Source organism: Phoca vitulina, unplaced genomic scaffold (genome assembly GCF_004348235.1).
Source record: "Phoca vitulina isolate PV1807 unplaced genomic scaffold, GSC_HSeal_1.0 scaffold16, whole genome shotgun sequence".
Lineage (NCBI taxonomy): Eukaryota > Metazoa > Chordata > Mammalia > Carnivora > Phocidae > Phoca > Phoca vitulina.
This window is the reverse complement of record NW_022589719.1, coordinates 12616680-12639736: the sequence shown is the minus strand read 5'-3', so window position 1 is coordinate 12639736 and position 23057 is coordinate 12616680. Positions and strand designations below refer to the sequence as shown.

The 23057-nt window shown below is 39.5% G+C and overlaps 1 protein-coding gene across 6 annotated transcripts in view; it reads right to left on the bottom strand.

Moving 5' to 3' along the window:
* The window catches only part of HIPK3 (homeodomain interacting protein kinase 3), a 92482-nt gene extending 74457 nt beyond the window's left edge, over positions 1 to 18025 (bottom strand). For 4 of the 6 annotated variants that reach the window (XM_032413883.1, XM_032413887.1, XM_032413886.1 and 1 more), the window contains exon 1: positions 17474 to 18025. The gene's annotated coding sequence lies outside the window, so the exon portion shown is untranslated. The other 2 variants (XM_032413885.1, XM_032413884.1) reach the window with 2 other exon arrangements.
* Positions 18026 to 23057: the final 5032 nt, after the last annotated feature.

The window sequence follows — 23057 nt, the reverse complement described above, 5'->3', positions numbered from 1 at the left end:
AAAAAAAAAAAAAAAAAACAAGTTGCAGAAGTGCATTATCCTAGATCTAAGAGCTAATAGCAGACAAACCTATTCTGTATTTAGATACATTAAGTATGTGGTCAAAGTATTTTCCACATGTGGAAATGATAAACATGCCGGGAAGAAAGGGAAAAGGAGGGACTTCAGCTACACGACCTGTTTGATTCTGCACCCAGGGTGACCACTGCACAGGAATTGATTCTATTACTCTCTATACTTTCACAGCCTACATTTAAATTAACTTTTAAATGAAGAGGGAAAAAATCTAAAAGAGAATAGAAAAATCCTCTTTAATTGATTGTATTTTTTAAAGTAAAAAAAAACACTTTAGATATATTTTATTAGCATATTCAATAACCATATACTATGTCAGGTTTTGTTTGTTTTCAATTTTTCTTTCAATTTAAATCAAGTAAAGCCACTTACAAGCAGGAAGACATAGCAATGAAGAAAACATGTTTTTTCATCAATGAGCTGCTTCTAGCAAAAGGCAAACACACGTATCCACATAACTGTATCACTAATAAGGGCAGTAACATAAGACGTGCGAGACATGCAGGTCGCAAGAAGGAGAATGAAAATGATTAAAGTATGCTCCTATAGGAGCAAGAAAGGATTCAGTAAGTTAACCTATGAGCTAAATTTTGAAAGATCATGGGAAGAAGTCCCCTATGTAGAAAAGAATATTCCATGCAATACAAACCAATAGCATATATAAAGGCTAATGAAAATATGATATATTAGCTTTCTTTGGCTAGAAAAAAAGCCCACAAATTATGGCTGGCCAAATCTAACTCAGCCTATTTTTGTATGGTCCACAAGCTAAGAATGGTTTTTACATTTCTAAAAGGTTGTTAAAAAAAAAAAAAAAAAGTATACAACAGAGACCATATGTGGCTTGCAAAACTAAACTATTTGCCGTCTAGCCCTCAAAGAAAGCTTGCTAACCTCCACACTAGAATATAACTTGCCAGGGGAGTGGGCCACTGGAGAAAAAGATAATCCTTGAGAAGACAAACAACTGTAAAAAGAAAGCACAGATCATGAAGAACCTTGTCTTCCATGCTAAGGAGCTATAGGATGATGGGGGCCTCTGAAGGGTTTTAAACAGAAAATCAACATAATTATAGTATTATAGAAAGATTACTCAGGTAAAGTTCTAAAGGATAAACCGGACAGAAACAATAATGGAAACAACAGCTGAAAGACTATTGTAATAGTCCAGGTAACAGCTGATCAGAGCCTCAGCAAAGGCAGTACCAAAGGAACGAAACAGTATCGATTACCAACAGGTAGCTAGGAGGAAGAAAGGAAATGACACAAGCACGTTTCTGGCTTGAAAAACTGATAGCCAAATGATAATAGAAAACATTAAAAAAAAAAAAAAAAGACAGGAAAACTGAGAGGAAAAATTGGATTTTAGACATGATGAGTCTGAGGTGTCTTGTACACAGCCCGAGTTCCCCTATGTACAGATTCTTTTAGAAAGGCCTGTATGCAGGTAGTTTACTTGGGAAGTTACCATCCCAGGGGGCAGGAGTGAAGGACATGGGGAATAAGTCAGCAAAGAGGGAAAAGCAACTCATAAAATTCAACATTGGGCAACAATCATAATCACTGATTCAAACAAGAATTATCTAAAGATGCAAAAACTAGTGGGAGAAAGCTTTAAAATTAACAGAGTACTATTGTTGGGAAACAATTCACCATAGGTCTCTCATGTTTCTCCTTGTCTTGCAAGGAAAGGCACTGACTGCCTTTGTTCCAAAGTATCTTTTCAAAGGATATTTTGTATATCCCTGAACATCTCTGGAAGGTAGAGATAGTACAGTGTCTTCCTCCACGGCAAAGGGCAGGCTGTTTAATGCCCAGTGTAATAAAGGTAATGACTCCCTCTTGGTCCAATGTCAGGTCCACCTGCCCCTTATGAAAGATTCAAGTTTCCTAAACCTAGGGTTCCTCTCTAGCAATGCAACTGCTTTTGTGCAGAAGTTACCTGGCTGGCCCTGTTCACATCACCCCTGTGGGGAATTCAGTTGGGGAACCAGAGCAAATACTAACACAATGACTACTGCTATTGCTATGAGTTAAAAAGTCCTTTATCTCTGACCTAACAGTCTCCTATCTTCTGCCAGCTCCCATGGCTAATTTGTTACCTTGCAAGACCCTTCACAACTTTCAACAATTACACAGTTTCGGGGCGCCTGGGTGGCTCAGTCGGTTAAGTGTCTGCCTTCCACTCAGGTCATGATCTCCGGGTCCTGGGATCAATTCCTGCATTGGGCTTCCTGCTCAGTAGGGAGTCTGCTTCTCTCTCTCTCTCCCCTCGGCCCCTCCCCTCTGCTCATTCTCTCTCTCTCTCTCTCTCTTTCTAATTAAATTAAATTAAAACAATTACACAGTTTCAAAATACATCCTCATAAGACACAACAGAAAGAAATCAGCAGGTGCTACCTTAAGTGATCAAGGTTAAAATCACTAGTAATGGGACATATCAACATCATGTGCCTCCTGATATGAATGTACTAAGAGGAATACATTTTACTATGATATTTCTAAGTACAAGAAAACAAATCCAAACTGAGGGCCATTCTACAAAATAACTGGCGGTATTTTTCAAAATGTCAATGTCAGAAAACAACACAAAGACTGAGAAACTTTTCAGGTTGCAGATAACTAAAGAGACATAAAAACTGATTAGTCTTTGCTTTTAGGAAAAATATTAGGGGTAAAAATATAAATATATTAGGGATAAAGGGACATTATGTCAGCAACTCAAAAAAAGTTCAGGAAAAAAATATATAGAGAAAAGGTAAACACAAATGGAATAAAATATTAACATCTGAAGAATCCAGGTGAAAGACACATAAGAATTCTTTATACTACTGTAACTTTTCCATAGGTCTGAATTTCTGTCAACTGACAAATTAAACAGAAGAAAAAGAGTATGAGCGACAGGCACAAAACAATGTGTTTGGTTTTTTGGGGTCTTTTTTTGCATAAGGCAGCTCTTCAAGAGTTATTCATTTGGGAATGAACTGTTGAGTTATTTTAGGCATGACCCAGATCACCTAAAATCTAGAATCGTCAGACACACAATGAGTCCCTGGGATCATCTGCCAACATTAATAAAAAAGTATTCATAAGCAGTGAGAAGAAATCTTTTCATTTAAAAGTATTACTTAATTCATAGTAGTTTTGGAGCTTTTGGTCATTATGTAATTTCTTCAATGGAGACTAAAAGTAGAATTTCACTGTGTGGTCCAATAAATTTGACAAAAAGGCCTTTTCATTCTTGAAAAGACAGAGAACCCTAGTACTAGTCTATACAAGGCTCTACAATAGGAATTAGAAAATAGAACCACATAACTAGCGATATTCAGACAATAAAACGTAGTTTCTAGTCACACTGTTTCACTTCTCAATTACCTTGTTTAAAGTGCATATTTATAAAAGACAAAACAATATGTCTTCTTACAAAAGATAAGTACCCCAGAAATTTAACTCTCTTCACTGGCCGTTTAAATATCAGTATTTTAAATACCTGTATCATTAACAGATTATTTTACCAGTATTCTGTCCAGGAAATTACTTACACCAAAATATTTCACATAAGAAACATTTTCACATAAATGAACTGCTACATATTATAAAGCTTCATAAAATAAACCTGCTCTCTGAGGTGCCTACAAAACATTTATTTGAAAACACTAAAGTCTTGGGTATTTTCCAGCAGTATTGTGAACAAAGCATCTAGAGAATGTGTTGACTGTAACACAAATCAGCATGTTAAATAACAAGCTTCATCTGACTTAGCAAAACATTCCAACTTTTGGAACAGAAAATGACCTGTTGGACATTTCAAAGCTGCTAGAAATCACCCTGAAATACCAATTTTCTTTAGAAAGGCTAGAAAAGAGTTAATTAAAACAGTACTTAAGGACTACGCTTACTAAAGCATATAATTCTCTAGATTTTTTTAAAGCTATCTAAAATCAAAACCCCAGGGGTGCCTCCTGGCCTAGTCAGTGGTGCATGCAACTCTTGATCTCGGGGTCGTGAGTTCAAGCCCTACATTGGGCACAGAGCTTATTTTTTAAAAAAATTAATTAAATTTTAAAAAACAAAATAAAAACCCAGAAATAAAACACTGATAGGAAATTTGACTAAAGATAAAAAGTTTACCCGAAGCACTCTCTTCCTTAAAGAAAACTTTAAGGCTAACAATGCAAATCTAGTTTATAAAACTTAAGTACAAAGAAAACTTTTCTTTAAATTGGTCATACAGTATCTGTCCCAAAAGAACCACCACAAAATTTTTATTTTGTATAAAAAAATGTAATTTTTAGGCAAAGATGAGTATGAAATATTAAAAACAAAAAATAAAAGTCCTTACCAGAATACCTCCTAACTTAATCTACCTCTGAAATCAACAAAGGAAGCTGAATCCTAGATTAATAATTTGATCAAATGTCCACTGCTGACAAAGCATTATAAAGGAAAACATTCTGCTGTCTTTGTAAGAAATAATGATTCAAAGTTCTAAATGAACATTCATAAAATCAAAGGTCCTGTTCTATAAAACTTTTCAAAATTACAGGCTATCCTAAATAAACAACTTTAATATTCTCATTTTGTACTTCCAATAGTACAACATTCTACATTCATAACTGAAAGAGAACTATCACTCCAGAGTAATGTATATCACAAGAACTAAAAGTCTAAAAACCAGTCATGTGAGAACAGTAACTGCTCCCCACCCCACACACCCACACAGATAAGTTTTGCATTTGGAAAAGCTGAAAAGACAAATATTGACAGCAGTATAAGCTTGATTATAGTACTTTTAGTTTTGAAAAATATTTATGAACAACATTTTAGGGCTTGAAAAAATAAACTGCAACAAAAAAGTCAGCCACTTGTTCTTTTCAAATTCTGTTAAGAACCTACATGGCCCTTAGGTGACCTACACTGCTAAATTCAAAGTTGTTGGGTTTTTCCTACAATTATGTTCTCTCCCTACTCATATTTTAGTTGCCAGATATGCTACTTTATATAAATGTCTTTTTTTTAGAAATTTAGTGAAGTACCTTCAAAAACCTTTCTAATGTAAAAACACTTTTTTAAGTTTCAAATTTTAACTGTCATATATATCTTGTGAACTGGGGTCTCACAATGGCTTCAGGAAATCCTGTGCTTCAGGAAATTCTCTATGGTGTCTAATCAGAAACAATAGAAGGAACAGAAATGAAAATATGTTAAGAAAAATAAAGATCTCTTTCTTATTCTCATGACAAATGTGAGGAAGGGACAAGGCAGAGATTTTACAACAAGCCTCCCTAAGAAAGCCAGAAAGAAACTAAAGAACAATGTAAATTCATAAACACCTGAAGAAAGAAAACAAGCAGCTTCTCAAAAGAGTACTCTCAAAGCAAGGACACTGAATTCTTAAAAATCTATTAGAACTACTTATGTTTGGCTCTGACTACCTCTAATCATTAACTTTTTTAAATGACACACATTGTTGGGGCACCTGGCTGGCTCAGTTGGTAGAGCATGCAACTCTTGATCTCAGGGTTGAGAGTTTGGGCCCCACATTGGGCACAGAGATTGCTGTTTTTTAAAATTAATTTAAAAAAATAAAAATTAAAAATTAATAAAATAAAATGACACATTGTTGGGTTGCTTGTAATAAGCCGTGCACTAAAACTTCAGATTTACATAGGCTTAGCAAGGGTCACATAAACATTTCTTTCTTCTACTACTAGCCCCACAGAAACACTGAAAAAAAAAAAATTTTCACCTTAGTGTAAAAAGTCACACTGCCATACATGATACTATAAAGCTCTATGTATTAGAATTACAACCGTAAGAAAATCATATTCAGATCTATCAGCTGAAGAGATTTTTTTAAATGCCATCAACATACTAAAAAGATAAAAAGATGATTACAAAAGTTTAATTCCATTTGAAAATGCATAGCTAACACATTTTAAGTTCAAAAATGAAAGCCAGCTATTGATCCCATGGGATAAAATAAAGAAAAATATGTTAAATCATTTGACTGAAAATGGCCACACAACAGTTAACAGTTTACTGATGAGAAATTTATTCTCAGATAATAACTAAAAATCTCATACTGGCCAAAAGTAACTTCACGTCATTTTTCTGCCATTTGCATAAGAAGCTAGATAGAATCTCAGATATAAAGTAATGATTACATATCAATTATACTTGATGAATATGCCAAAACAGTTATTTTATAACAATGTTAACACTTAAGGGGTATCTGGGTGGCTCAGTCGGTTAAGCGTCTGCCTTTGGCTCAGGTCATGACCCTGGGATGGAGACCCATGTGGGGCTCCCTGCTCAGCGGGGAGTCTGCTTCTTCCCCTCCCCTTGCTCCTTCTCTTTCTCTCTCTCAAATAAATAAAATCTTTGAAAAAAAAAAACTTAAAATGTTATTTGTTCATAGTAACCTTGCAAGTTGAAAGGACAAAAATGATCACTAAGCCATTACCATTACCTGGAATCAGACTGCTAGAATATGGGTAGACTAGACTAATATGTGAAATTTAACTATTTTGCCATAAAAACATGAAAAGATACACATTGTTCACTCCAGGAAGAGGGGGAATTTCAGTATGAAAATAATTTTTAAATTATTCAATTACTATAAATTACAAAATATTCAGGAAAAAGAACCTATTTCCTTCTAGTCATTCTAACATGTTTTATTGTATGTTTACAATCACAGGACATGTATATTTTAGTATATGTGCTGCCGAAGTGAACACTCATAGTACATGTATAACTTGATATGCCAACTTGTTCTCTCTAGGATAACTTAGATATGTTCTATCTAGGATATTTTGAATAGCAGCATAATATTCTACCATGTGTGCATACTATAATTTGTTGAACTGCTTTTTCCAATTTTTTCACTATATTTATATAAAGTTGTGATGAACATTTTCATATAAATAGCTTTTATACATTAATTTTCTTAGTATGGATTTCCAAAAAGGAAACTTGATAAATACTACCAAATTTTGCTTTGCAAAGTGCAAATTTTGCTGGTTTTTTTTAATGCATCGACCAGAAATAAATATTTTAAGATTTAAAGTTTCAAACATAGGGGCGCCTGGCTGGCTCAGTCATACAGCATGTGACTCTTGATCTCGGGATTGTGAGTTCAAGCGCAACACTGGGTGTAGAGATTACTTAAAAATAAAATCTTTAAAAATAAAATAAAGTTTCAAACATAAACTCCAACAGAAATGAGTGAAGATACCAAAAAGGAAATACAGAAAAAGAAACAATGTGGAAATAAGATAATTCAATCTGAGCTACCTGTGGGGGGAAAACATGGAGCTCAATACTTCAAAAGATGAGCTGAAAGCTAAGAGTAGGGTACACTATAAATGCAATCATCTGGAGGAATACATAAATTGTGAATAAAAGAAACTACTGGAGAGCTTAGTGGGAGTAATTTCACTAGAGTGGCATGGACAGAACTATACTGCCAAGGGCTAAGAAGTGAATACAGATTCAAATAGAAGCTAGAGTACACATTTAAGAAGTTTGAAAGAAATAAAAAGGTAGACAGGTCCATAGATTGGAGGAGGCACAATTAAAAGATGGCTGATTAAGATCGCAGATATCTGATCATTTTTAAAGGCTGAAGAAAAAGGGCCCAAAAAGGTGGGGTGGGGGAGCCTTGAAGTTATTGGACAGGCTCAAGATGCTGAAAAACACATTTCAGGATGAAATCCACAGGAAAGAATAGGAAATAATCTTGGAGGGAAGGAGATGTTTCAGTCCTTGAGAGAGTGAAAACACAAAGTGTATACTGGTAGAAGTTACATTCAGAGGCAGAGGGTTGGAAATCTTGAGGAAGTTCGTTACCTACTGACTTCTACACAGGAAACAGACTCATCTGCTAGAATTAAAGTGAGGGGTAGAGTAGGGTTTTGAGAGGTAAAGTGTGTATATGACACATTCTCAAGTGCTTGGGCAGGTATCTGTAAAGCTGCTTAGTAAAGGCACTATACTTTTTTTTTTTTTTAATATTTTATTTATTTATTTGACAGAGAGAGACACAGCGAGAGAGGGAACACAAGCTGGGGGAGTGGGAGAGGGAAAAGCAGGCCTCCCGCTAAGCAGGGAGCCCGATGTGGGGCTCAATCCCAGGACCCTGGGACCATGACCTGAGCCGAAGGCAGACGCTTAACTGAGCCACCTGGCGCCCAGGCACTATACTTTGATTAAAGGATACAGGTAGAGCATAGCATGCCTGTATTTGATTACTTTTATGATAATTATATATTTGATTCCCCAATGTCTACTAGAGGCTTTATATCCATAAAAACCTTTAAGACATGGTCTCTGACCTCAACAGTTCAGATACTATTTTATATTTTGAAATGTAAAAATTTCCCAAAATGTAATGGATTAGGTTACCTCCTAATAGGTTATAAATTGATGTATTTCATTTTCTTCCAATCAGATTAACAAGAAACAATTTCAAGCTAGATATATCTTCAGATGTGAGATACTTAAGAGAGATTTTAGAAGTTACAAAGTAGCCACTAGAAATACTTTCAGAAACGCCACACTATGAGGATTTAGGGCAACTCACAAGACAAACATCCCAACTGTTTTCTACTCAAAAGTACTGGCAAAACCAACTATATTATAATCCCTAACATCCTTAAGTACATTTCCGTACAGAATTCAATTTTAAATACACATGTATAATAAATATCAAAATGTCACCAAATTGTCAAATTTCATTAAAAATGTATCATATGCAATTATACTGAGGCAATGTAATACTTGCCCTTTGCATGACTCGGCTTAAAGGACCCCAAATTAAACGTACTTCTGATTTACATAAATTAAGTACACAAATAACATCCCTTTTGTATAGTGGTTTCAAATAAGATATACCTAGCAATTTCAATCTTAAAAGTAGCTTAAAATGGAATTCTATCTATACCTTCTTTTCACCTTCTATTTTCTTTCCACTGGTTGGCATAGGAATGAGGTTTGGAGAGCTCTGCATTCCAAATTTAGAAGGTAATATAGTTAGGAAAGGCAAACCTATTAGAATTTTCTCAAGCAATCTAAGAATTGTGCCTGTCCAAAAGGAAAAACCATGAGAATAAGAACTAGATTAACCATACTTAAGAAATATGAACTTCCACTTGATTTAAATTAACATACAACATCTCTCTATAAAACCATTAGACTATTAAACTGGTTAGACTGATGGAAAATCTTTTAACAGAAATTAAATTCATAGAACTGTTTTCATATTTTTTAAAGATTTATTTACTTATTTTAGAGAGAGCACGAGTATAAGCAGGGGTAGGGACAGGGAGAAGGAAAGAAATCCTCAAGCAGACTCCCCACTGAGTGCAAAGCCCAACGCAGGGCTCGATCCCAGGACCCTGAGAGCATGACCTCGGCTGAAACCAAGAGTTGGCCCCTTAACCAACTGAGCCACCCAAGTGCCTCCAATTTTTTTCATATTTTTAAATGACTTTTTTTGGCTTTAAACATTACAAGGAGTAGCAAGTATTAATACACAACTTTCAGAAGCTGAACCATTCCTGATATTTTATAAACGGTTTTTAAAAACTTGAACATGCTATATATAAATCATTGTTCTTCTCAGGCAGTGTTTTCCAGCTCACGTACACATACGCAAGTATAAAAGAAAATTTATAGTACTTGGCCAATTTCACCTACTATTTGCTCAAAGCAAGAACCATGTCTTACTCTCTTCATTCATAGCAGAGTACTTTGCACTTAGCGGACACCCAAATATATACCAGGTAAAATAGTTTCCACACACATATTTTATCACTGTTTTACACAACATAATAGAATTTCATTTAATTGTGGTGAGAGTCTGTGATCCAGCTACAAAAAATATTTAAAGCATAGTAATCAGATTAAAAACCTAATATTTTTGAAGCCAATACTATTCTTCTCTAACTTAAAACACAAAACTACGGGGTGCCTGGGTGGCTCAGTCGTTAAGCGTCTGCTTTTGGCTCAGGTCATGATCCCATGGTCCTGGGATCGAGCCCCGCATCCGGCTCCGTGCTCCGCGGGGAGCCTGCTTCTCACTTTCCCACTCCCCCTCTCTCACTGTCTCTCTCTCTCTGTCAAAAAAAAAAAAAAAAACCCACAAAACTACAATTAATATACTGCAGAGACACTTGTACTGTCTCTACTGAAACTGATTACAAGTTGGCCCAAAACATGTTTTGAGAATGTAGTGAAGCATAGCATCATAGCTACAGGCTACGTAGCTCATAACCTGCAATTTTCATTGTGATTTTATGTCACTTTACCCTACTTACTCTCAATATAAGTTGACATAAATTACATATGTAAAGCCCTCTGAAGTATTAATTTAAATTTTACTTTAAAAGAAATATCTCTAGGAAGTCAGGTTCAAGTTTCAATATGTTGTCACTCTATCTAACTTATTAACTATTTAAGACTGTACATTATATACCTAAAGTCGTATAGTTTACCAAACCTACAAGACTCTCGTATTATTAAACAGGTAACGCACAGTCAAAATATACACAAATGATATCTTTAGGCCTTTAAATCACCGCTTTATAGGGTATGAAATATTTTCTAAGCAAGTTATTTTCTGCAAATGTTTCAAAGTTTACTATTTCATTGTTTAAAAAAACTAAGATTTTTGTTTAATTTATGAACAATATGCAACAAAAGTAGGGGGAAGCTGAAGAATTTGAAGTTAACAAACATTTTTAGTAAGTCACATGCTTTTTAATTTCTAAAATGGAAAAGAGATCTTCCTCAACTTAAACGGGGTTACATCCCAATAAACCCATCATAAGCTGAAAATGCATTTAATACACCTAACCTACCGAACATCATAGCTTAGCCTTGTCCACCTTAAATCTGCTCAAAACACATTAGCTTAGAGTTGGGCAAAGTCATCTAACACAAAGCCTATTTTTATAATAAAGTGGAAATATCTCATGTAATGTATTCAATACTATACTGAAAGTGAAAAAAGGAATGGCTGTGTGGGTACAGAATGGCTTTAAGTATATCATTATTGACCCTCATGATCACATGGCTGATGGGGAACTGTGGCTCGCTGCCTCTGCCCAGCATCAAAGGAAGAGTATCAGGGGGTGCCTGGGTGGCTCAGTCGGTTAAGCGTCCGCCTTCGGCTCAGGTCATGATCCCAACAACCTGGGATCGAGCCCCGCATTGGGCTCTGTGCTCAGCAGGGAGCCTGCTTCTCCCTCTCCCTCTGCCTGCCTGCCTACTGGTGATCTCTCTCTGTCAAATAAATAAATAAAATCTAAAAAAAAAAAAAAAAGGAAGAGTATCAGACCCCACACTGCTAAACTGGGAAAAGATCAAAATTCAAATTTCCAAGTACTGAATGTGTATGACTTTCACACCATGGTAAAGTTGAGAAATCCTAAGTCAAACCATGGTAAATAGGGGATCATCTTTAATTGGATAGTCAAATGCAGCCAGTTTTATAGTTTCTATCAAATTCTATAAAGGCAATGTTCTTTGCAAGCCATATGTAATCAAATGTAATTCATAATAAATAGCTACAAAATTCTAAAGGGGGGAGGGAATGACTCATTCTGTTCATCTAATTATTTCAATATCAAATCTAAATAATTTTTTTTCCAATTAGAAAAGATGCTCCAGCATTAACAATATGCAAAATAAAACAATTTATCTGACCACCTCTGGCAATCCTTTATTTTCAGTGAGACCAAGAATTGGTCTTTCGCAATTTAGATCCTTACCTAGGATAAAGTACAGCTCAAAGGAACAACGTACTTTATTATTCTTCTCTAAATCTCCACTTCTTTTAGGTGTAATCTTTTTATTTAAAAAAAAAAAAAAGGCAAAGCAGCAAAGAAAATCCAACATGAAAAGCGTATTTGGAAATCTAATTTTTAAAAGAAGAGATGTTAATATCAGAAAGTAAAAATGGACTGAGTGACAGATAACAGAAAAATTGGGTTTTAATTCAGTTTGAAAAACCTACATTCATTTATTATGCACCTTAGTTTATTTTTAAGCATCTCTAAAAACTAAAAAAAAAAAAAGTTATTCCTATATATCAAGCTCATTTTAATGGCAATAATATGTTCTGTGCTCTTCACACTTCTGATTTCAAATTAGGCATTTAACATAAGATTTTTGTAATTGTACAGGAAGTTTATCTTCCCTAAATTCTACATTAAAGAAAAGTAGTTTTGACTGAAGAAATAAAAGGCACAAAAAGGAAGGGGGGGTAAGTGGTTTTTAAAAACTGGTCAGGGATGGGCGCCTGGGTGGCTCAGATGGTTAAGCGTCTGCCTTCGGCTCAGGTCATGATCCCAGGGTCCTGGGATCGAGTCCCCCATCAGGCTCCCTGCTCAGCGGGGAGCCTGCTTCTCCCTCTGCCTCTCTCCATCTCTGTCTCTTATGAATAAATAAATAAAATCTTTAAAAAAAAAAAAAAAACTGGTCAGGGATGATACACAGATATTACTTCACAACTCTCATCTTTTAACAGGTGTTATGGTGTATTCTTAATCTTTCACCCAAGCTACCACATATTTCACTGATTTTATAACTAAGTGAACTCTGGTTTCTAGCAAATTGAACATTTAAGTCAAAACAGATTTCTAAGTCTCCCAAATTCAATTAAATCAACCTCTTCCCCCAACTCAGGGCCCAGCTTCCTCTACCTTACCTGTCCACTAGCTTCCCTCCCACTCAAGTCTTCCCCAGCAAGGAAAAATTCTCACTCTCTTAGAAAATTAAAGAAATTGTTTGGGTCTGGGGCGCCTGGGTGGCTCAGTTGGTTAAGCGACTGCCTTCGGCTCAGGTCATGATCCTGGAGTCCCTGGATCGAGTCCCGCATCGGGCTCCCTGCTCGGCAGGGAGTCTGCTTCTCCCTCTGACCCTCCCCCCTCTCATGTGCTTGCTCTCTCTCATTCTCTCTCTCTCAAATAAATAAATAAAAAATCTTAAAAAAAAAAAAAAAAAGAAATTGTTTGGGTCAAAGTAACAAAATATATTTAAGGTAAAACATATTGTCCTTGGCTTGTTTCCGTTCAAAGACTTCCTGTTGGAAAAAGATAACTTTCTAAAGTACTGACTTGGCCATAACTACTAAATACAAAAGATAAATCAGTTTACTGACTTAACTGTCCTCAAGCCACAAATGCCATCCCTAAAAATACAGTATTTCCAATACTCAACCAGTTTTTTAAAATTTCCACACAAGAGCTAACAGCGGAGGCTCTAGGTTCCCAGCATAACAGTGCACGCCTCAGAATCCAGACAATATGTTGCCTTTGTGTAGTGACATATGGCCCAAGTATCAACTGAGGAGAGCAGCCTGATCTGCCAAATAGGTCAAGGTCTAATCTGACAAACATTTAGGTAAAATGTGTAACATACATTTCCAAGTATCGATTCTAGCTTGGTCCTAACAGTGATTAAGATAAGGTCCAAAAGAACAGCTATGACAAAACTACAGAAGCAACACACTAATATTAAGTTGTTTCTCCCCAGTCACTTTTTTTCTTTCCCCAAGTCACTCTTAATCCAACCAAAAGAAGTGGACTGTGTTTCCTTAGGTCAACCACGTAAGTGTATTGGCTACCCTGAAAACTTACACTGATTCCAAACTTCGACTCCTAGGGTGCCTGGGTGGCTCAGTTAGTTAAGTGTCTGCCTTCGGCTCAGGTCATGATCCCACGGTCTTGGGATGGAGTCCCGCATCGGGCTCCCTGCTCAGCGGGGAGCCTGCTTCTCCCTCTGCCTCTGCCTCTCCCCCCTGTTCTCGTTCTCTCTCTCAAATAAATAAATAAAATAAAATCTAAAACAAAAACAAAAAAACTTCGACTCCAAATATATACTCCTATTCAACTTATGTTAAGTGTTCAAAGATACTAGACAAGTTATTTTTTAAGCACCTGGATCCAGAACCAATAAAGACATTTTAAATAATTCCTTTAGACTTACATTTGTATCATATAGAAAGGGTTACCATAACAAAGCTTTCAGCAAGTTGGCAGGCGGGCAAGTAGGGACACCTTTAAAGAAGTAATGAAATAGACTGGTAGATTCCTCCATTTTAACAAAATTCTAGTAGTTTATCAGAAGTAACCTCTAAGATAAACATACCACACTGGAAGTCTCAACTTCAGACATTAGAAAATTAGGACAGCTGCAAACCCAGAAATTTTTACATGAACATTTCTTTTGGCAGCAACAATATAATCATATAGCAACTTATTTTGTGTCCTCTAATAGTTAAGAGGCAAGAATAACTCTGGAGGGATATTTCCAATACAGAGAACTTCAAAGTTCCTTAGAACACACTTAAATCTAAATATTGCCATGACATCTTTATCTCCAAACTCAAACATAAATGGAATGCAATGGAAACTACATTATTTATGCCTTTTAATTAACTACCAATAACGCAGTTCTAATCTACCATATCACCACCTTTGGTGAACCGCTGCAGAGAGAACACAGAAAACTAACTTCAAAAGTCACCAGAATAAGTCACTCTAACACTCCAATGGAAACTAACATGTAACCAAGTATTCCATTTAACTGATGTGAAACAAGTTTAGGAAACAGTATTTCAGCATTCTGAAATCCACATTTTCTCTTTCCTACCTATAAATGCCATCAATGTTCATGTACCAAATATTTAAAACAGAAGCTCAATCAGAAAGTTCATTTGACAGCTGTTGCTATTTTAAGTTGCAAGGGAAAAAAAAGCTTTCAATATCTTACAATAAACAAATAATACTTAGTGCTCTGCCATACTAGCTACAGTAGCCTACCTCTGTAATTTGCACCTTATTTTATGTGCTCCATGACAGAACATCCAAAAAATTAAAATAGTATGATCTGAAGCTTCTTTTCAAGCATGTTTACAAGAAGAATTATCTCATAAAAACCATCTACTTTTATGTGACTCTAAAACTCCATGCCCAGAAGCCAATGACTGGTTCATAAGCAAGATAATGACTAGTTCAATGGAAAAGGTATTATGACAATAAACGAAGACTGGCTCACCACGTTATGATCTGCTTGCCTAATGTGTGTTTAGCTACTGTAGTCAGCAATGTCCAAATATAAATTTGAAACATTTAATGACTGGTTCTGTTCTAGATTTCAAGCTCATCTTACCTTTTTAAAACATAGTTTTAATCTATGGCTCTCTACAAAAAAAAAAAAAATCTTTTTTAGAAAATATATTCCCTAGAGTAGAAAAAACTTCAGGAACAAATTGTTATTCAATTTTACGGTAAGTACAAAAAAAACTCCACAGTGAAATGTGCAAAATCTCAAATATTTCAACACACTTCTACCTTAACACAAATTAAAATCAAGTAAGTTTCAAAAGTAAAAGAAAAATAAGCCTCAAACAGGTTGAGCATTGTATTTTATAAATAAGAGTTGTCTACATTTTATGAATGGACCCATAAATATACCAAGAAAACCTTAATTTAAAAGTACTTTATCTGGTTGGTTACATTTCAATTACTGTTAAGTGGCATGAAGGCATAAGGCAGCCAATAAAACTATAAAAAATATTTTTTGAAAAAGGTCAGTTTTATTTTGTTGAATAAGTTTACTAAGTTTAATACTAAGTTTAATCATGACCTATCAAAACCTTATCATAGCTCACTGTATAAAATTAGCACTGCACTTGCAAACATAAGCAGAATCTAGACTTATCAAACATATGGTGAGGCTTGCCCAGCTTCTGAAAAATTAAAGGAGAATGTAGGATTAAAATGTTTTAGCTGGGTAACAAACAAAGCCCACCGATCCTGCTCAAAAAGTTTTCAACAAAAATCTGATCAAAAAGGGCACCTCTTAAAAATTTTAAGGCACCAAGAAATTAAAACTTTTTTTTTTAAGATTTTATTGATTTATTTGACAGAGAGAGAGCGAGCGAGAGCAGGAACACAAGCAGGGGGGAGCGGGAGAGGGAGAAGCAGGCTTCCCGCGGAGCAGGGAGCCCGATGCGGGGCTCGAGCCCGATGCGGGGCTCGATCCCAGGACCCTGGGATCATGACCTGAGCCGAAGGCAGACGCTTAACGACTGAGCCACCCAGGCGCCCCTAGAAATTAACTTTGAAATAAATTGAAATGGTGTGAATATAAGTGATTCCACGCCAGAAGCTACAGCTAACAAGCAAATCCCTAAAAAGGGGAGGGGGGATTCAACCGATCTCCAAACTACTACAAGGTACACAAAAGCACAAGCACAGGCTGGTTTACCAGCTAACTTTCCCGGCCCAGGACCAGGGAGACATCAAAGTTGACAACAGAATCAACCATGAGCTTTCCCTGTAAACCTGACGATAATCTGAAAAACTTCACTGTTGCTAACAGAAGAGCCTTATAATTAGAAGCAGCGACCTGACAGGTGGAAAAATAAATTCTAACAGGGCAGCAAGAGGTTGTGAAAACACAGTTCAAGGACTGAACGTGTTATGACTACTCTGTAACAGGTCCAAGGTAATTTACGCACACACCCTTTAGCGCAATTCCTCAAGCCTAGATAAGATTGGGAAACAGGCTTCGCTGAGAGCCACATACCATTTTAAAACAGCCGTCTCCCTCCCGACAGGAAAACAGACATTCCCATCCGAAGTCTTTCCGAGAGTTCCCCACGAAGGGAAGCGGGCGGCCGCCACCGTAACCAGAGAAGCCGGCAACAGCCCCGCCGCGCGGCCGCCACGCCTTCCTCCCGCCGCGGCAGGGGACGCGGAGCGGCGGGTCACATTTCTCCTCCCCAACAATCAACACGCACTCACGTCTCCAGAGTTGACACCCTCTAAGCGGCCGCTCGGCGACGCTGGTGACTGGGCCACAAAGCCAGGGACGCAGCCATCGGCTGGGGCGCTCAAGTTGCGTGCGTGCGCGCGTGTTTGTGTTTGCTCCCCTTAATGAAAGACAAGAGGTCTCCGTAGTTACGGCCTAGGGTTGCGGTGGGGAAAGAGGCCCCCTGTGGGACTAAACAAAACTTCGGTTGCTGGGAAGAGCCGTTGCGCAACCCTGGCAGGGGAAGGCCTGGGCCGCCCAGGCCGGCCCCAGCGCGGCTTCCCGGAGGCTGCGCCACCGCTCGCACCAACCACGCGCGGCCCCCGCGTCCGGCGGCCTTCGGCCCCGAGCGGCCCCCGGACCCGCCACCCGGCGGGGAGCCGCGGCGGAAACGCGGAGCACCGGAGCGCAGGGGATCTGCCGGGGATGTAGGACGCGCGACGGGTGCGGGCCGCTCCGGAGGGGTTGGGCCCGGCCGGGGTCCGGCTGAGAGGCCCGGAGACCCGAGAATGAAGCTAGTCCCCCCACCCTGGGCTGGGGGCGCCCCTCGCCCCTCTCCCTCCTCCCTTACCTTCCTAGAGGCCTGAGCTCTCCCCTCTTCGGGCGGCCGCGGCCCTGAGCATGTCCGGAGTGGGGTGCGGGGCCGTGCCGGGGACAGGGAGCCAGGCGCTTCAGCAGGCGGCACCACCCAGCCCGGGCTCAGCCCCTCTCCGCGGCCGCTGCCATCTTGTCCTGGCGGCTGAGAGGAAACGGCGAAACACCCTCCCCCGACCGCTGCTGCTGCTGCTTCTCTGGCTGCTGAGCGCCGGGCCCGTCTCCCTCATCTTCCTTCCCGGGGATTTGGGGTGGGGACGACAGGGCTGGGGCGAGGGGTGGCGAGAGGCCGGCCGGCCGGCCTCCGACTGCTGGGGCCTACGGGCGGCGCAGGGTGCGGGGCCCGCGGCGGCTGGGGCCCATTCCTGACGCCCCTGCCGCGAGAGGAGGAGAAGGAGACAGCCAGTAGAGGCAGCGACGCCGGGGCCCGCGGCTCGGTCTCCTCAGGCCGCCGCGCTGCCGGCAGTCGTCACGGAGGCAGCTGCCGCCGGTCGCCCCAGTCTCGGGCCCCTCCTCCGCGCCCGCCGGCCTCGGCCGCCGCCTCCGCAGCGCCACCGCCCGCCGGGCCGCGCTGCGCGCCGAGCCCGGGCGGCCCCGCTCGCCTCGGGCCGCGGCGCCTCCGCGAAGCCCCTCCCCGGGGCCCGCCCGCAGCCGCGCCCTTGTAGCTCCGAGCCCGCCTGGCGGCCGGCGTGGACCTGACCCGGAGCTCCCTCCCGCCGGCCCGCCCGCCCGCCCGCAGAAGCAGCATCCGTTAGCGCCCCCTCTGCTGTTCTGAACCTCACTCTAGGCCCACTCCGACAAAAATACACATTTAAAAAAAGATCCTAACCCCCAAAGAAAGGATTAAAATGAGGAAGCGAGATTTTACAGGCCTTTCGAGATGCCGTAATCACAATTTCCCCTTCCACCCCTTTAGGATCTGTTTCTTGGCGACTTGGGGTTTTTTTGTTTGTTTTTTTAAGGATCCAAAAATAAGGAAAGGGGAAATGTTTGGTCAAGTGAACAGTCCAGGTCTAAAATAGGTCCTTCCCGCTCCCCCATCCCAAAGAGTCAAGAGAATTGTAAAATCGGGTTAAAGAACGGGGAAAAGGCCTTCTTGCACATTTTCCAAGAGCATCTCTAAGGTCCCAAACCCCGTAATTGTGAATTATACCCACCTCTGCATTGATAACTCTCCATCAAGTTAGTTCCACTCCCAGAGACTAGTTACCTCTCTCCTGGAGACTAGGAAATCAACAGAATGGCCCATCTCAACGTAATCATAGAACTATAGAATTTTAGAGATGAAAGAAACTTAGAGATCCTTGGTCCAAACTCTTAAGCTAGGACAGGGCTTCAAAGATGCTTATGTGACCTGCCCAAGATTATACAGCAAAGCCCTGGTCTGCACGCCCTGTCCCCTTCTTTTCCCTAAGAAACCGCTGACCTTCTAGTACCTATCATTGAGAGTTGATTTTTTAAATACTTATTTCCTTTTGTTCTTAATCAATGTTTAATGGGGGAGGGGGAGGACTGAACACCTTTCTCTAAGGAAGTGTCCTTTCTTTGTTCCTTTCATCATCTTCACTAGGAGGTTTGACTCTACCACATATGTGTTTATCCCCAGACTTTCTATTGCAGTAACTGGGGGAGGGCAAAGGGAGTGGCAAATTGCTGCATATTTAATACTACACATTTATTCCCTGCTGCTTTTTAAATAGAGAGGAGTATTTTTGAGAATGCCTTTTAAAAAGAGAAGAGGATAGTACGCCCTGAAGCAGTTGGAAGTATTTTCGAATGACAGTTGTTTTCTTCAAGTTAGGGAGGATAACCAGTTGAAAAGGCTTCCAAAATAGAAAAACAAAACAATGACTGTCTCTCAGAGAGATAGCAGCATATTAGCCATTCCTTTTTACTTAGTATTTAGTTACTTTTGATTTTTTAAAAAAGCAATAGTTAAAAGAACCAAAAAAGGATAAAAACACTATTCACAGGAGAAAGTTACAATAAAAAAAAAAATCTTAGTGAAACAAGAGAACTATTCCACTAGAACTTCGAATTTCCAGAACTTTTGCTAAATATTTCTCTGGATCATTTTTAGTATGAGGCTTCAATTCTCCCTATTTTGTGGCATTACTACATTTATGGAAAAGCTGAAAAGGAGGAGGATTTTTTTTTTTCCTTTCTATCCCTGACATTGCTCTTCACTGTACTATAAGTTCCAGGAGGGGATTCTGTCTTCATTTTTTTTTTTTTTTAAACAATTGCATTGCCAGCGCTTACAGTGCCTGATTTATAGTTGTCTTTAGTAAATGCTGCTAAATGAGTCAATAAACACTATAAATTCAAGTCCTCCTCCACTTTATACCTATTGTCTCTTAGCTTAATCTCTTTACTTGCAATCTCTTACCTCTCCAATCCATTCGGAACGCCAACATCCAGATAGCTTTTCAAAGCCCCTGACTTAGCCATTTTATGAAGTTTGTAAGAAAAAACAATGGAAAACTTCCAGTGTTCTTTTTAAAAATGCAGACTACTAAATTGTATATGAAAAAGTTAATTGTGTGTAAAAAGATGATAACCAAAAAACTCAATAATCTTTTCATTAAGGGGGTGCCTGGGTGGCTCAGTGGGTTAAGCTTCTGCCTTCGGCTCAGGTCATGATCCCAGGGTCTTGGGATGGAGCCCTGCCTCTGGGTCCCTGTTCAGTGGGGAATCTGCTTCTCCCACTCACTCTCCCTCTGCCCATCCCCCCTCGTGCATGCTCTCGCTCTCTCAAATAAATAAAATCTTTAGAAAAAAATCTTTTCATTCAGAATTACTACTTAAATACTGTGTACCAGACATTGGACTATAATCTGAGGATACAAGGAAAAGGGAGACACCCTATGAGTTTATACTCTCTCCAGAAAGTTGGTTATTATACAAATAACTAATTATAATATTAATAAGCATTATAAAAAAAGAGCCCAGCCTGCAATGAGAAGGTAGACCCTAATCAAATGAGAAGGTGGGGAAGCCATAAAAAACCTCAATCATTTCTCACTCTCCAGGACTTAACTAAGGGCTTACTTCCTCAGAAAGAACCTCCTGACTTCTCTAATCCACATCCCCATATATCCTTCATGGGTAGCATTTTTCTCAGTTTCTGTTTCCTCAGTTGTTTGTTTTCTGTTGTTTGATTCATGCCTACCTCTACTACCAATCTGAAAGCTCTGCAAAAGTAGAAAGCATATCTTTTTGGACACCATTGTATCCCCAACTCCAAGACAGTGGTACATAGCAGCTGATCAACAGGACCAGCTACATTCGGGGCCCACTGAAAAATGAAAAGGTGGGGTGCCTTGTTCAAAATCATGAAGGATTTCAAGATGGTAACAGTAGAGGATTGAACCCATCATGGGGGCCCTTGAAGCATGGGACTGTGTGCAACTACACTACACAGGCTGAATGAGTAAATGAAAGTTGAGATCTGAGGGGCACCTGGGTGGCTCAGTCATTGAGCGTCTGCCTTCGGCTCAGGTCATGATCCCAGGGTTCTGGGATCGAGCCCCACATCAGGCTCCCTGCTCCGCGGGAAGCCTGCTTCTCCCTCTCCCACTCCCCCTGCTTGTGTTCCCTCTCTCGCTGTGTCTCTCTGTCGAATAAAATCTCAAAAAAAAAAAAAAAAAAGTTGAGATAAAGGTGTGTGGAAAGTAGCCCAAGCAGAGAATACTTGAGACAAAAGAAAAGATATATGCAAAAGCCATGTAGAAAAAGGCAATAGAGAGTAGAAATTTTGAGAAAGTGAAAGTTTTTAGTCAGAGTGAGAGGATAAATCCAAGCAGATGAAGGTAGAGGAAGAAGCAAAGGCCAGATTAGGATTTTCGACCTTATTCTACCTGCAACGGAAGCTACTGAATAAGGAGGGACACGACATGATCAAAAAAGCCACTGGCTTTGGGTATGGGAGCTATCTATTTTCTTCTTTGCACTTTTCTGTATTGTTTAAGTGTTCCTTCCAATAACTTCCAATTTCATTCAGAATAAAAGCTAAAAACCTGACAACGGACCCAAAATGGTCTATAAGATCTTGCATAGAACTGGTCCACAAGGAACATGCCTCCTACTTTTTGTGTCCTTACTGTATACTCAAGGACTTTAGTCACTCTTCCTCCTCAGGTCCTTACCCAAATGTCTCCTCAGTGATAACCACCTATACATACACATAAATGCCCTGGGTTTTTGGTTTTGTTTTTTTAGTTTGTTTGCTTATTTACTTATTTATTTATTATCTCTACATCCAATGTGGGTCTCAAATTCATGACCCTGAGATCAAGAGTCACATGCTCTTCTGACTGAGCCAGCCAGGTGCCCCAAACTCCCTGTTTTTATTTTTATCCTTAGGACTTACCGCCATCAAAGGTACTATGGTATAGATTTTTTCGGTCCCCTCTTCCCCACAAAGGTAAGCTCCCTGGCAGCAGAATTTTTGGTCTGTTTTGTTGGCTGCTCTATCCCCAAAGGGTAGATCATGCCTGGCATACAAAGGAATTCAATAAATACTTTGAACAACTCCAGGGTTAGGAGTGTGGACCCCTCACTCACTGTAGTCAAAAATCTGCATATAACTTTTAACTCCCCAAAAACTTAACTACTAATAGCCTACTGTTGACCAGAAGCCTTACTGATAACATACTCGGTAGAACACACATTTTGTATGTTACACATATTACGTAGTGTATTCTTACAAAAAAAGTAAGCTAGAAAAAAGAAACTGCTAAGAAAATCACAGGGGCGCCTACCTGACTCAGTTGGTAGAGCATATGACTCTTGATCTCAGGGTCATGAGTTTGAGCCCCACGTTGGGTGTAGAGATTACTACTTTAAAAATAATTAATTTGAAAAAAAAAAGAAAATCACAAAAAAGAGCAATACATTAACAGTACTATACTGTATTTATTGAGAAAAATCCACATATAAGTGGACCCGTGCAGTTCAAACCCATGTTGTTCAAGAATCAAATTGTATTTGTAAAATGGAAGAATGAATTTTCTGTGTGAGCAGTATGAAACTCTCCATAAACTCATACTGCAGTCACAATTGCTTGAAATCACCCCAGACATGAAATCTAAGACCTCTCTCTCTCTTAGGTCTTTCCCCAACACCCAAATCCAAAAATTACTCCTTCCAAAGGAGGCCAGTTCTCCTGCACTTACCTTGTGTTCATCACTGCCCTTGTTCCTCACTGTACCACATCTAGGTGTCAAGAGAGAGAAATGGCCCTTCCACAGTCTTAGCAGATGATGCTGATACTTCTCCAAAGAAAAACCTTGGAATTTGTCACAGAGCCTGGGGCATCAAAGCACACTCTCCTTCCTCAAGTTAGGGGTTTATTGTTGCTTTCCTCCAGACCCTGGGTATCCTTTCCTGCCATTGGGGGTTTGGGAGGGTGTAAGGAGGACCTAGTCAGCCAAAAAGAGCTCCCTAGGGCGCCTGGGTGGCTCAGTCGTTAAGCGTCTGCCTTCGGCTCAGGTCATGATCCCAGGGTCCTGCGATCGAGTCCCACAGCGGGTTCCCTGCTCGGCAGGAAGCCTGCTTCT